A 14684-nucleotide genomic window follows, 5' to 3' on the forward strand; every position below is an offset into this window, starting at 1 on the left:
AAAATGTTTTTTTTTCATTATTCAGATAGATAGTGTCATTTTAAACAACTTTCTAATTTATTTCTATTATCTTTTATTAAAGGAGCAGCAATGCACTACTGGATGCTAGCTAAACACATTGGTAAGCCAATGTTATTCAAGTATATATGTGCAGCTGCCAATCAGCAGCTAGTTTCCAGCTCTAAGCCTACCTAGGTATGTTTGTCTACAAAGTATACCAGCAGAAAAAAGCAAATTAGATAATATTTAAATTGGAAAGTTGTTTAAAAATGTATGTTCTATCTGATACATGAATTAAAATGTTTAGTTTCATTTCTCTTTACCATTTCACTCCCTTGTTGCTAACAATTCGTCCCATGAGTAATGAGTAGTGTATAGCAGAGAAAACCTTGCACAAAAACTGTACTGTACTGACCAAACACACTAACTTGAAATACAAACTGCTTCTTTAAATCTGCTTAACTACAATTTGACTATGATATTATCAATAACCTTTGTTTAAAATATTAAAATAGAAATCATACATCACCAGTCTGAACCAAATTGTAATTCAATATTTTCCAAATATCTTAGATCTCCTCATTTGAAGGAAAAGTTATTTTGCATACATCAGGGTTAGTATTTCAGCTCCTTGCTTGAATGACTTTGTCCCAAGTATGCTTGCCAGTTATCAGTCACCAGGGTAAGCAATCACCAAAAACACTGTCCTCTTACATTTAACCTTCCTGTTTTATAATCATTAGAGATCTGGTTTGGTTACGCCCACACGGAAACCTTGTCTCGGATTGGCCCTTTGAGATTTCATTTTCTCTTGTTAAGTGTATCCAGTCCACGGATCATCCATTACTTATGGGATATTCTTCTTCCCAACAGGAAGTTGCAAGAGGATCACCCACAGCAGAGCTGCTATATAGCTCCTCCCCTAACTGCCATATACAGTCATTCTCTTGCAAGCCTCAACCAAGATGGAGGTCGTAAGAGGAGTGTGGTGTTTTATACTTAGTTTATTTCTTCAATCAAAAGTTTGTTATTTTTAAATGGTACCGGAGTGTGCTGTTTATCTCAGGCAGTATTTAGAAGAAGAATCTGCCTGCATTTTCTATGATCTTAGCAGAAGTAACTAAGATCCATGGCTGTTCTCACATATTCTGAGGAGTGAGGTAACTTCAGAGAGGGAATGGCGTGCAGGTTTTCCTGCAATAAGGTATGTGCAGTTAATATTTTTCTAGGGATGGAATTTGCTAGAAAATGCTGCTTATACCGGATTAATGTAAGTAAAGCCTTAAATGCAGTGATAGCTACTGGTATCAGGCTTATTAATAGAGATGCATACTCTTATAAAAATGTAATATAAAACGTTTGCTGGCATGTTTTTACATATGTTTGGTGACAAAACTTATTGGGGCCTAGTTTTTTTTCCACATGGCTGGTTTGATTTCTGCCTAGAGACAGTTTCCTGAAGCTTTCCACTGTTGCAATATGAGTGGGAAGGGCCTATTTTAGTGCTTTTCTGTGCAGCTAAAAATACTGACAGAGACATTCAGCTTCACTCTGCATGATACAGGACATCTCTGAAGGGCTCAAAAGGCTTCAAAGTCGTGTTTGAGGACGGTAACAATCACAGTAGACTGTGGCAGTTGTTGTGACTGTGTTTAAAAAACGTTTTTGTCATTTATTATTCTGTTTTGTTATTAAGGGGTTAATCATCCATTTGCAAGTGGGTGCAATGCTCTGCTGACTTGTAACATACACTGTAAAAATTTTGTTAGTGTAACTGCCTTTTTTCACTGTTATTTCAAATTTTGTCAAAATTTGTTTCTCTTAAAGGCACAGTAACGTTTTTTATATTGCTTGTTAACTTGCTTTAAAGTGTTTTCCAAGCTTGCTAGTCTCATTGCTAGTCTGTACAAACATGTCTGAAACAGAGGATACTTGTTCATTATGTTTAAAAGCCATGGTGGAGCCCCATAGGAGAATGTGTACTAAATGTATTGATTTCACCTTAAACAGTAAAGATCAGTCTTTATCTATAAAAGAATTGTCAGCAGAGGGGTCTGTCGAGGGGGAAGTTATGCCGACTAACTCTCCCCACGTGTCGGACCCTTCGCCTCCCGCTCAAGGGACGCACGCTAATATGGCGGCAAGTACATCAGGGACGCCCATAGCGATTACTTTGCAGGACATGGCTGCAATCATGAATAATACCCTGTCAGAGGTATTATCCAGATTGCCTGAATTGAGAGGCAAGCGCGATAGCTCTGGGGTTAGATGAGATACAGAGCGCGTAGATGCTGTAAGAGCCATGTCTGATACTGCGTCACAATATGCAGAACCTGAGGACGGAGAGCTTCAGTCTGTGGGTGACGTCTCTGATTCGGGGAGACCTGATTCAGAGATTTCTAATTTTAAATTTAAGCTTGAGAACCTCCGTGTATTGCTTGGGGGAGGTATTAGCTGCTCTAAATGACTGTTACACAATTGCAGTGCCAGAGAAATTGTGTAGGCTGTGTAAATACTATGCAGTGCCGGTGAGTACTGATGTTTTTCCAATACCTAAAAGGCTTACAGAAATTATTAGTAAGGAGTGGGATAGGCCCGGTGTGCCCTTTTCCCCACCTCCTATATTTAGAAAAATGTTTCCAATAGATGCCACTACACGGGACTTATGGCAGACTGTCCCTAAGGTGGAGGGAGCAGTTTCTACTTTAGCAAAGCGTACCACTATCCCGGTTGAGGACAGTTGTGCTTTTTCAGATCCAATGGATAAAAAATTAGAGGGTTACCTTAAGAAAATGTTTATTCAACAAGGTTTTATTTTACAGCCCCTTGCATGCATTGCGCCTGTCACTGCTGCGGCGGCATTCTGGTTTGAGGCCCTGGAAGAGGCCATCCAGACAGCTCCATTGAATGAAATTATTGACAAGCTTAGAACTCTTAAGCTAGCTAACTCATTTGTTTCTGATGCCATTGTTCATTTGACTAAACTAACGGATAAGAATTCCGGATTCGCCATCCAGGCGCGTAGGGCGCTATGGCTCAAATCCTGGTCAGCTGATGTGACTTCAAAGTCTAAATTACTCAACATTCCTTTCAAGGGGCAGACCTTATTCGGGCCTGGTTTGAAAGAAATTATTGCTGACATTACTGGAGGTAAGGGTCATACCCTTCCTCAGGACAGGGCCAAATCAAAGGCCAAACAGTCTAATTTTCGTGCCTTTCGAAATTCCAAGGCAGGTGCAGCATCAACTTCCTCCGCTTCAAGACAAGAGGGAACTTTTGCTCAATCTAAGCAGGCCTGGAAACCTAACCAGTCCTGGAACAAAGGCAAGCAGGCCAGAAAGCCTGCTGCTGCCTCTAAGACAGCATGAAGGAACGGCCCCCTATTCGGCGACGGATCTAGTAGGGGGCAGACTTTTTCTCTTCGCCCAGGCTTGGGCAAGAGATGTCCAGGATCCCTGGGCGTTGGAAATTGTATCCCAGGAATATCTTCTGGACTTCAAAGCTTCCCCTCCAAAAGGGAGATTTCACCTTTCACAATTATCTGCAAACCAGATAAAGAGAGAGGAATTCTTATTGTGTTCAAGACCTCCAAGTTATGGGAGTGATCCACCCAGTTCCAAAGGGGGAACAGGAACAAGGCTTCTATTCAAATCTGTTTGTGGTTCCCAAGAAAGAGGGAACGTTCAGACCAATCTTAGATCTCAAGATCCTAAACAAATTTCTCAGGGTCCCATCATTCAAGATGGAGACTATTCGTACTATCCTACCTATGATCCAGGAGGGTCAATACATGACTACAGTGGATTTAAAGGATGCTTATCTTCACATTCCGATACACAAAGATCATCATCGGTTTCTCAGGTTTGCCTTCCTGGACAGGCATTACCAGTTTGTAGCTCTTCCCTTTGGGTTAGCTACAGCTCCAAGAATCTTTACGAAGGTTCTGGGGTCACTTCTGGCGGTCCTAAGGCCGCGGGGCATAGCAGTGGCCCCTTATTTAGATGACATTCTGATACAGGCGTCAAATTTCCAAATTGCCAAGTCTCATACGGACATAGTTCTGGCATTTCTAAGGTCGCACGGGTGGAAAGTGAACGAAGAGAAGAGTTCTCTAACCCCTCTCACAAGAGTTTCCTTTCTGAGAACTCTGATAGATTCTGTAGAAATGAGGATTTACCTGACAGAGACCAGGTTATCAAAACTTCTAAATTCTTGCCGTGTTCTTTATTCTACTTCTCGCCCTTCGGTGGCTCAGTGTATGGAAGTAATCGGCTTAATGGTAGCGGCAATGGACATAGTGCCGTTTGCCCGCCTACATCTCAGACCGCTGCAACTCTGCATGCTCAGTCAGTGGAATGGGGATTACACAGATTTGTCCCCCCTACTAAATCTGGATCAAGAGACCAGGGATTCTCTTCTCTGGTGGCTATCTCGGGTCCATCTGTCCAAATGTATGACCTTCAGCATGCCAGATTGGACAATAGTAACGACAGATGCCAGCCTTCTAGGCTGGGGGGCAGTCTGGAACTCCCTGAAGGCTCAGGGATCGTGGACTGAGGAGGAGACCATATTTCCAATAAACATTCTGGAACTAAGAGCGATTTTCAATGCTCTTCAGGCTTGGCCTCAGCTAGCGACAATGAGGTTCATCAGATTTCAGTCGGACAACATCACGACTGTGGCTTACATCAACCATCAAGGGGGAACAAGGAGTTACCTAGCGATGTTGGAAGTTTCAAAGATAATTCGTTGGGCAGAGATTCACTCTTGCCACCTATCAGCTATCCATATCCCAGGTGTAGAGAACTGGGAGGCGGATTTTCTAAGTCGACAGACTTTTCATCCGGGGGAGTGGGAACTCCATCCGGAGGTGTTTGCACAATTGGTTCAACGTTGGGGCAAACCAGAACTGGATCTCATGGCGTCTCGCCAGAACGCCAAACTTCCTTGTTACGGATCCAGGTCCAGGGATCCCAAGGCAACGCTGATAGATGCTCTAGCAGCGCCTTGGTCCTTCAACCTGGCTTATGTGTTTCCACCGTTTCCTCTGCTCCCTCGTCTGATTGCCAAAATCAAGCAGGAGAGAGCATCAGTGATTTTGATAGCACCTGCGTGGCCACGCAGGACTTGTTATGCAGATCTGGTGGACATGTCATCCCTTCCACCATGGACTCTGCCTCCGAGACAGGACCTTCTACTTCAGGGTCCTTTCAACCATCCAAATCTAATTTCTCTGAGACTGACTGCCTGGAGATTGAACGCTTGATTTTATCAAAGCGTGGCTTCTCCGAGTCAGTCATTGATACCTTAATTCAGGCACGAAAGCCTGTCACCAGGAAAATCTATCATAAGATTTGGCGTAAATATCTTTATTGGTGTGAATCCAAGGGTTACTCATGGAGTAAAGTCAGGATTCCCAGGATATTATCTTTTCTCCAAGAAGGATTGGAAAAGGGATTGTCAGCTAGTTCCTTAAAGGGACAGATTTCTGCTCTGTCTATTGTTTTGCACAAGAGTCTGGCGGATGTTCCAGACATTCAGGCGTTTTGTCAGGCTTTAGTTAGAATCAAGCCTGTGTTTAAACCAGTTGCTCCGCCATGGAGTTTAAATTTGGTTCTTAAAGTTCTCCAAGGGGTTCCGTTTGAACCTCTTCATTCCATAGATATCAAGCTTTTATCTTGGAAAGTTCTGTTTTTGGTAGCTATTTCCTCGGCTCGTAGAGTTTCCGAGTTATCTGCCCTGCAGTGTGATTCCCCTTATCTGATCTTCCATGCAGATAAGGTAGTTTTGCGTACCAAACCTGGGTTTTTACCTAAGGTGGTATCTAATAAGAATATCAATCAGGAGATTGTTGTTCCGTCATTGTGTCCTAATCCTTCTTCAAAGAAGGAAGTCTATTACACAATCTTGACGTGGTTCGTTCTTTAAAGTTTTATTTACAAGCTACTAAAGACTTTCGTCAAACATCTGCTTTGTTTGTTGTCTACTCTGGACAGAGGAGAGGCCAAAAGGCTTCGGCAACTTCTCTTTCGTTTTGGCTAAGAAGTATAATACGCTTAGCTTATGAGACTGCTGGCCAGCAGCCTCCTGAAAGGATTACAGCTCATTCTACTAGAGCTGTGGCTTCCACATGGGCTTTTAAAAATGAGGCTTCTGTTGAACAGATTTGCAAGGCGGCGACTTGGTCTTCGCTTCATACTTTTTCAAAGTTTTATAAATTTGATACTTTTGCTTCTTCGGAGGCTATTTTTGGGAGAAAGGTTTTACAGGCAGTGGTACCTTCCGTTTAAGTACCTGCCTTGTCCCTCCCTTCATCCGTGTACTCTAGCTTTGGTATTGGTATCCCACAAGTAATGGATGATCCGTGGACTGGATACACCTTACAAGAGAAAACATAATTTATGCTTACCTGATAAATTTATTTCTCTTGTGGTGTATCCAGTCCACGGCCCGCCCTGTCATTTTAAGGCAGGTATATTTTATTTTTAAACTACAGTCACCACTGCACCCTGTGGTTTCTCCTTTCTCTTGCTTGTCTTCGGTTGAATGACTTGAGGTGGCAGTTAGGGGAGGAGCTATATAGACAGCTCTGCTGTGGGTGATCCTCTTGCAGCTTCCTGTTGGGAAGGAGAATATCCCACAAGTAATGGATGAATCCGTGGACTGGATACACCACAAGAGAAATAAATTTATCAGGTATGCATAAATTATGTTTTTTCCCTCCCTATTTCATGGTGGTCTCGTGGACTTTAAGTTTGGGTATAAGATCCCACATGTGATGGTTCATGAACTCTCACCATTAAAGAAAACAACATTTATTCATACCTGATAAATTTCTTTCTTTCATGATAGTGAGAGTAGACGAGACCTGCCCATATTTTTGGAGTTAAAAAAACAGATATTTGAGTGCGCTCAGAGGCTCTACCAAATGATTACTTATAAGATAGCCTAATTAAAAGCTATAAACTAAAAACTGAAAACCAAAATAATCGCTTATGATTAGCATATATATATAACAAATTTATTAAGAGTCTAATATAGTACATTAAAAAACATACAGTACATATGATCGATAAGGTGCACCTTAAATGATTACAAATTAAAAAACAATCGGATGATACATAAAGTTAAAATTGTATTTGCAAAATAGTATTATCTTACGATAATGTGTAGTCTAATGGAGATGCTGCTAAAAATCGTTGGTTCAAATGGACATACACTTATGTTAATGTCCAAATTAAAAGTGACCGTAGTCAGCACCACTGTTACTTTATTGCAAATAATACAGTTCGGTTTCCCCTTAGGGTTTTGGATTGTATCACTTCAATTTGTGCAGATGATAGCGTCTAAGTGTTTTCACTGGAACTGAAATGACCGGAGGGGTTTACTCACCAGAATCCGAAAGCGTATGTCCTTCTAACCGCTTTCTCCGACCTGCTATCCTGCAGCCTGCAGTTGGCGTTCAGGCAGCCGTTGGCAATCCTCTGACGTGTTCTCGTCACGTGTCTGCCCAAATAGCCAATCCAGCAGTCGGATTACCGGTGTTATTTCAAACCCAGTCCGTGATTCAGATTCTTGTAATGGTGAACTTTTCCAGTGTTATATATACACTTATCACTCAGTCTCCTTGCTTTTCTCCTCCACACTAATGCCCAGGATAGTGTAAGGCTAGGAATTTGAATCGCATATACTTCATTGGGTAAAAGTTCAAAGTGGTTCATTCACAATGTGTCCATAGAGAGCTTGCCAGCTACACAGGACTGCTTAACATCAACACGTTTCAGCTGGAGGCTTTTTTCAAGATGATCTTGAAAAAAGCCTCCATCTGAAACGCGTTGATGTTAAGCAGTCCTGTGTAGCTGGCCAGCTCTCTATGGACACATTGTGAATTAACCACTTTGAACTTTTACCCAATGAAGTATATGCGATTCAAATTCCTAGCCTTACACTCTCCTGGGCATTAGTGTGGAGGAGAAAACTGGTGGCAAGTGGCATCTTGGCAGCTGCACGCTTGACTTTTCTCAGTTCATGGGCAGTTATTTTGCGCCTTGGTTTTTCCACACGCTTCTTGCGACCCTGTTGACTATTTTGAATGAAACGCTTGATTGTTCGATGATCACACTTCAGAAGCTTTGCAATTTTAAGAGTGCTGCATCCCTCTGCAAGATATCTCACTATTTTTGACTTTTCTTAGCCTGTCAAGTCCTTCTTTTGACCCATTTTGCCAAAGGAAAGGAAGTTGCCTAATAATTATGCACACCTGATATAGGGTGTTGATGTCATTAGACCACACCCCTTCTCATTACAGAGATGCACATCACCTAATATGCTTAATTGGTAGTAGGCTTTCGAGCCTATACAGCTTGGAGTAAGACAACATGCATAAAGAGGATGATGTGGTCAAAATACTCATTTGCCTAATAATTCTGCACTCCCTGTATGTCCATTTGAACCAATGATTTTTAGCAGCATCTCCATTAGACTACACATTATCGTAAGATAATACTATTTTGCAAATGCAATTTTAACTTTATGTATCATCCGATTGTTTTTTAATTTGTAATCATTTAAGGTGCACCTTATCGATCATATGTACTGTATGTTTTTTAATGTACTATATTAGACTCTTAATAAATTTGTTATATATATATATATATATGCTAATCATAAGCGATTATTTTGGTTTTCAGTTTTTAGTTTATAGCTTTTAATTAGGCTATCTTATAAGTAATAATTTGGTAGAGCCTCTGAGCGCACTCACATATCTGTTTTTTTAGCATATTTTTGGAGTTGTCAACAGTACCAGTTTTCACTTATTTTATCCTGCTTTTCCTTTCCTACTTTACTTTCTCTTGGCCATATGTATGACTAAGGAATTATGGCAAAGCGGGAGGGATTAAAGCTTTGTTGTGTGGGGTATGTTGCCTCTTCCTGTAGGACTGCACTCTAATACCATATGTGATGTCTTGTGGACTCTTGCCATCATAAAAGAAATTAATTTATCAGGCAAGTATAAATTAAGTTTTTGTCTTTTCAAATTCCAGTTGGCCAGTCTCATGCCCAGTTTCTAAGAGGTGCTATAGAAAATTATGGAAAGCAAGGAATATTTCTGTTATACTATCTATATGACATTTAGTTGGTCGCAAAATCATAAAAGGAGACACCCAACAGGTGTTGCAAATCCTTTTGGAGTATGGCTGAATGATAAAATGGAACAATGGTCTATTCATCCTACCCAACAGATCATGGCCTTAGGTTCTTTGTTTAACACAAACAACATAATAGTATCCTTACCCCCAAGAGGAGATTTCCAGTTGTGTATTATTTATCATGGGCCTATCTGTACTCAATAGCTGTAAACCAGATTCTGCATGAAACTTCTAGGGAAAATTGCATATACTATACATATTGTCAGATAGGCAAGATAGAGGATACATCCTTTTCAAATACATTTTCATTATCATTGGAAAAAGAAACTGCCTCTGTCCCAGCCTATTCCTTTTCCACTATCCCTGAAACAGCATCTTTGATGGTGGTTCCAAACGAGGAATCTTTCACAAAACATACCTCTGACAAAACTAAATTTGATAGAGGCTGTGACAGATGCCAGCAGTTATGGATATGGTGGGATTTTTCAACAGCTGCACACTCATGGCAGATTGTCCCACCTAGAATCAGGTGTTCCAGAAAACATTTTGGAGATAATACGTTTTTCAAGTACTCAGGGCATTTCAAACCAATATCCAGAATCAGATAATAAAACTACAGTGACCTATATGGGCTGCCTCTCCCATATTCCAGTGGGCTCAACAGCATATTTTGCTTCAGACAACAGTTCATCATCTGGGCATTCACAATCTGCAAACAGATTTCCTGAGCAGGTTTCAGGTGTTGTCAACACAATAGACATTTCACAGAGGGATTTGCTAAAAATTATGTTATGATATGTTGTTTTTTCCAGACGTGGATATGAAGGCCACCAATCACTTTTATCAGGTCAGCAAGTTTTTTAGTTGCTACGAATTCCTATGATGCATGGGTGTTTATGACTTTGTCCATCAGTGGGAATTCAAGCTGGGGTATGTCTTTCCTCCTATAGGCCTCATTCCACTGCTTCTATGCAGAATCAGGAATGAGAAAGGGAAGTTCATAGTGGTCCTGCCTTTTTGGCCACAGAGACTCTGGTTTCTGGTCCTTCAGTAGCTAGCAATTTGTTCTTTGTGGAGTCTCCTAGTCTTTCTAGGAATACTTTGCCAGGTTTTCTGCTGCTTCCAAATCCTCTCTAATTATGTCTATTGGCCTTGATGCTGAGTAGGTAAGGTACCAGAAGTTAAACATTTCTAATGAAGAAATTTCTACAACCTTAAAGTCTAGAAAATCATCCAAATCAATTGTCTATTATAGGATTTGGGATATTTTTGTGTCTTGGATGTCTTCGTCCATCAGTGGGAGTTCAAACTGGGGTATGTCATTCCTATCACGTCCATGTGAAGGATTGAACCAGGTATTTGTCTTTGGAGGCAAAGAGCACCACAGCAAAGCTGATAAGTGTCACTCCCCTATCCATAATCCCTAGTCATTCTCTTTGCCTCTGTCAATGGAGGAGGTGAAGTTTGGTGTCTGAAGAAATTAATTCCTTTTTTGGGTACTTTTCCCTGCAAGCAAAGATTTGGGTTTAGCTGAGTGCACGCCAATCTCTTCAGTAGAGTAGTGGTGACTTTTAAGCAGTTAGGAAGTTGTGAGGTAGTCTCTGCTTTTTTTCCCTAACATATTGCTGCCCTAGTTATAGAAAGCCAGAGTTGGTTACTCTGTTCTTTCTTTTTTCTACAGGTATGTGTCCTTTCATACCTTGTAAGCTGTTATCCTGCCTGACGGTTGTATTGCAGGTAAGTGCTTTTGTCTTTCAGGTAGAGACTTGCACTTAAAGAATATTTATCTGCATCTTTTATTGGGACATGTTGTTTCCTTTGTAAGGATATTTATGGGCTGGTTGCAGGCACTTATTTATGTGATTAAGAGACCTAAGGGTTAATCCTTTTTTCTTGTTATAAAGCATTCCCTTATTGTGTTACTGATGGCTCATGTGTTATGGGGAGTGTTAAACTCTTTAAACTCATTTAGTTATTCAGTATGGGCTTTTAAATATGAGGGCTCAGGGTCTTTCTTTGGTCCGGTGTAAACTGTCCATTGTAAGAATCGTCATGAGAGCTAAAGCACGCTTCTTAACTGCACAATTCTCGCGGGAAGGTCATTTGACCCGCTCTTCCGCTTTGAGTTTTCTAAGTGGAGCGGCGTCTCTTTGTTCGGCAGGGAGCTCTCTGTTGATCTCTTAGCAAACTCATCTTGTAAGTCGAAGGCCAGGCAGACACCTCAGTCAGGCTGAGGTGCAGAGGTCCAGAGTTAGATTTTGCTTAACTAGCGATACATTGTTTAAACGCTCTGTAGCATTATTTTTATTTCTTAAAGTGACAGTAGCAGAATAAAATATAAAATTTTCTCATTTTGTTTTGAAAATTTCTAGTATTATGGACATGGACCAAGACCCTGTTCCATTTGATAAATGATTGTTATGCCTTGAGGCAGAAATTGTTTTGCCTATGCAATTCTGTGCTGCATGCTTAACTAGAACTCTTGAATGTAAAGATAGATTGTTGCCCTCTGTGCCCAATGTCTCTCAGGATGATGCTGTTCAGGCAATGTCACAGCTTTCTCCTCAAACGTCCCAAGCCTTAATGGCGTCACATACAGTGCCCTGCAGCTCCTCTCAGCCTCCTGGAAGAGTTTATTTGCCTGCAGATTTTGCTGCACAGGTATCTTCTGCAGCATTATCTGTTTTTCCTATGCTGGGAAAGCGAAAGAGGAAAATTAGATGTTCAGATAGTAAGGTTTCTGTTCCTCCTACTGCTACGCAGGTTGTCCTCGGTAGCCTCTGAGGGTGAAATCTCAGATTTGGACAGTATAATTCCTTCCTCTGTTACTGAAGAAGTAAACGTCAGATTTAAGCTTGAATACCTTTGCATACTGTTAAAGGAGGTTTTGCCTTCTTTGGACAACTCTGATACTTCTGTCGTTGTGAACCCTAAGAAATCTAGTAAACCTAATAAATACTATGATGTTCCTTCCTCTGTGGAAGTTTTTCCTATTCCAGACCGTGTGACAGAGATTATTTCACAGGAATGGGAGGAGCCATGGATACCTTTCAAAGATGTTTCCTGGCGCTGACTCCATTAAAGATTCATGGCGCACTGTGCTAAAGTAGAAGGGGCTATTTCTACTCTGGCTAAGAGAACTATAATCCCTAAAGAAGATAGCTGCTCTTTTAAGGATCCCATGGACAAAATGCTGGAGGCTTATTTGAAGAAGATGTATGTTAATCAAGGTCTTCAATGGCAACCTGCAGTTTGTATTGCCACAGTAGCAAGTGTGGCATCTTATTGGTGCAATGCCTTGTCTGAATCATTTTTGGTAGAGACTCCGTTGGAGGAGATCCAAGATAGCATTAAGGCTCTCAAACTAGCCAATTCCTTTATTTCTAATGCTAACATGCAAGTGATCAGACTGGGAGCCTATATGTCTGGTTTCACTGTCCTAGCCCGCAGGGTGTTGTGGCTAAAATCTTGGTCAGCTGATGTTACCTCCAAGTCCAAGCTTCTGGCACTTCCCTACAAGGGTAAAACCTTGTTTGGACCTGGTCTGGCAGAAATAATTTCTGATATTACGGGTGGAAAAGGGTCTTTTCTACCACAAGACAATAAGAACAGACTTAGTTTGTAAAAGTAATTTTCATTCCTTTCGTAACTTCAAAGAAAAGTCTTCCCTTTCCTCTTCAAACCAGGAGCAGTCCTGGTCTTCTTGGTAACCCAATCAGTCTTGGAACAAGGGGAAGCAATAAAAAAAAACCTCAGCTGAATCACAGGGGTCTATTTAAGAAGGTGCGCAATATCCGCAATATCGGATCATGTCCGCTGCACATCGATAAATGCAGACAGTATACTCTCTCAGCATTTATCATTGCACCAGCAGTTCTTGTGAACTGCTGGTGCAATACCGCCCCCTGCAGATTTGTGAGGGTATCAATCAACCCGATCGCCAGAAACACAGGGCAACAAGCTCCGTTCGAAGCTTGATAATTCAGCCCCTAAGTCAGCATGAAGGGTCTTCCCCCGGTCAGGATCGGATCAAGTGGGGGGCAGACGTTCCCTGTTTTGTCAATTGTGGGTTCGGAATGTCCCAGATCCTTGTATTGCAGGGTTACAAAATAGAATTCAAATCTTGCCCTCCCAGGGGCAGATTCCACCTCTTAAGATTATCTGCAGACCAGGCAAAGAGAGAGGCATTCTTGAACTGTGTTCAAGATCTTTTCTCCCTGGGAGTGATTGTTCCAGTTCCTCTAGGGAAACAGGGTTTAGGATTTTATTCAAATCTGTTTGTGGTTCCCAAAAAAGAGGGAACTTTTCGAACCCATTCTAGACCTAAAGTGTCTCAAAAAATTTCTCATGGTACCGTCCTTCAAAATGGAAACCATTCGTTCCATTCTTCCTTTGGCCCTAGAGGGTCAGTTCATGACGACCATAGACCTGAAGGACGCGTATCTTTATGTTCCAATCCACAGGGATCACAAATTACTGAGATTCGCTTTTCTTGACAAGCACTTTCAGTTTGTGGCACTTCCGTTTGGCCTTGCCACAGCTCCCAGAACTTTGTCAAAGGTTTTGGGGGTTCTCTTGGCAGTGATCAGGTCTCTGGGAATTGCAGTGGTGCCCTACCTGGATGACATATTGGTTCAGGCGCCATCTATACAGAGATCGTGTTGTCTTTTCTATGTTCCCACGGATGGAAAGGGAATCTGAAAAAGAGTTCCCTTGTTCCAGCTACAAGTGTGGTTTTCTTAAGGACTATAATATATTTTCTATCTATGAACATTTTTCTGTCAGAAAATTCAAAATTCTCTCCTCTTGCCTCTCTCTACAGTCTACTGTTCGGCCATCAGTGGCTCAATGTATGGAGGTAATTGGTCTAATGGTCGCTTCCATGGACATCATTGCCTTTGCTCGATTCCATTTGAGAGCTCTGCAATTATGCATGCTTAAACAATGGAACAGAGATCATTCGGATCTGTCTCAGAGGATAGATCTAGACCAGTCAACAAGAGAATCTCTCTCCCGGTTTTGGTTTTCTCAGGACCATCTGTCTCCGGGCACATGCTTCCGGATACCTTCCTGGGTGATTGTGACCACGGACGCCAGGCTGCTAGACTGGGGAGCAGTCTGGGACTCGCTAAAAGTGCAGGGATTTTGGACTCGGAAGGAGTCTGCTCTCCCCATAAACATCTTGGAGTTGAGAGCGATTTACAATGCTTTGATGGCTTGGCCTCAATTATCCTTAGCCCAGTTTATCAGGTTCCAGTCAGACAACATCACGTCAGTGGCTTACATCAACCACCAGGGGGGGAACTCGGAGTTCCTTAGCCATGAAGTAGGTGGCTCAGATTATTCAGTGGGCGGAGGCTCACAATTGTTATCTTTCTGCCATCCACATTCCAGGAGTGGACAACTGGGAAGTGGATTTCCTGAACAGACAGACATTTCAACCCAGGGAGTGGGCTCTCCATCTGGAGGTGTTCTTCAGGTTAACCCTCGAGTGGGGGGTACTGGAGTTGGATCTGATGGCATCTCGGCAGAACG

The 14684-nt window shown here is 41.8% G+C and overlaps 1 protein-coding gene across 1 annotated transcript in view; it reads left to right on the top strand.

Annotated features, from left to right (window-relative positions):
• MROH1 (maestro heat like repeat family member 1) overlaps positions 1-14684 on the top strand; it is a 1587326-nt gene that overhangs the window by 1152270 nt on the left and 420372 nt on the right. The window lies entirely within an intron of this gene.

This window comes from Bombina bombina, chromosome 5, assembly GCF_027579735.1.
Source record: "Bombina bombina isolate aBomBom1 chromosome 5, aBomBom1.pri, whole genome shotgun sequence".
Lineage (NCBI taxonomy): Eukaryota > Metazoa > Chordata > Amphibia > Anura > Bombinatoridae > Bombina > Bombina bombina.